Consider the following 1,328-nt stretch of genomic DNA (forward strand, 5'->3'; position numbering starts at 1 on the left):
ATTTACCTATCCATTCACTCGTTTATCCAGTCACCTGTTTGTATCAGTAAGAACTCATGCCTATTTATTTAATAGTTTGAAATGTGAATCCAGTACTTTGTCATTTGTCTTGTTGCTCCAAAGTGGCCCTGGGATCTTTGGCCCCTGGGAGCCCCTTCAGGTTGGCTCCTGTGTCCCTTTGACATTCCTCCATCTTTTTTTTTTTTTTTTTTAAGCACTGCCTTTCTGGCTTTGGCACTAGAAGGTGTCCCCTACTCATCTGAAGACTTTTCTGCCCCATCCCTAGCATTGACCATTTCTCAAGGATCCCTTGTTTCTTTTAAGCTGTCTGTATGTTCTTTTGTATTGTCTATGTGGACAACAATATCAGCTAACAATAATGACTGTTTTGTTTTTTCCTTTCCAATCTTTATGCCTTTAATTTATCCTTCTTGTATTACTGAGATGGACAGAACCTCCAGTATTGTATTTGAGAGGAAAAAAACCAGTAGTGGCCACCCTTGTCTTGTTGGGTATTTTAAAGGAAACCCCACTAACTTTTTTTCCCTTTTAAGAATGCTATTTACTGTAGATTTCTCCAGGTTTTATCAGATTAAAGCAAGTGCCCACCTGTTTCACTATGCTAAATTTTTATTATTGTTTTTAAATCACGAAAGGGTGTTGAATTTTTTTTTAATCAAATACCTTTTCTACTTTATAGGATGATTATGGGTTTTTTTTGTCAGTAATGTGATANTCTTTTCCCTTTTATACACAGAGTAAAATTGGTCTTTAATTTTCCTTTCTCATGCTGTCATAATTGGCTTTTGGCCTCAAGTTCTGCTGGTATCATAGAATGAGTTAGCAGTCTCTCTGACAATATTCTGGAAGATGCTATATGACTTGGGAATGATCTGTTTGGTAGAAGCCTCCAGTAAAACCATTTGGGTCTGGTATTTTGCTTTCTACCATTGAATTAATATTAAATTTCTTTAAAAATTTTTTAACGTTTATTTTTGAGAGAGAAAGAGAGAGAGAGAGAGAGAGAGAGAGAGAGAGAGACTGACATGAGTGGGGGAGGAGCAGAGAGAGAGGGAGACACAGAAATCCGAAGCAGGCTCCGGGCTCCAAACTACTAGCACAGAGCCTGATGCAGGGCTTGAACTCACAAACCATGAGATCATGACCTGAGCCAAAGTTGGACACCCAACCGACTGAGCCACCCAGGCACCCCTTAAATTTCTAAATAAAATCTTTTCAGAAATGTAAATGAGAAGGCTGAAATCTGCTTCCATGCCATGTATATTTTATATCTGGTTTTATGCTTAAAATGGCTAAATACAAATCCT

This window comes from Crocuta crocuta, unplaced genomic scaffold (genome assembly GCF_008692635.1).
Source record: "Crocuta crocuta isolate KB4526 unplaced genomic scaffold, BGI_CrCroc_1.0 scaffold1307, whole genome shotgun sequence".
NCBI classification, from domain to species: domain Eukaryota; kingdom Metazoa; phylum Chordata; class Mammalia; order Carnivora; family Hyaenidae; genus Crocuta; species Crocuta crocuta.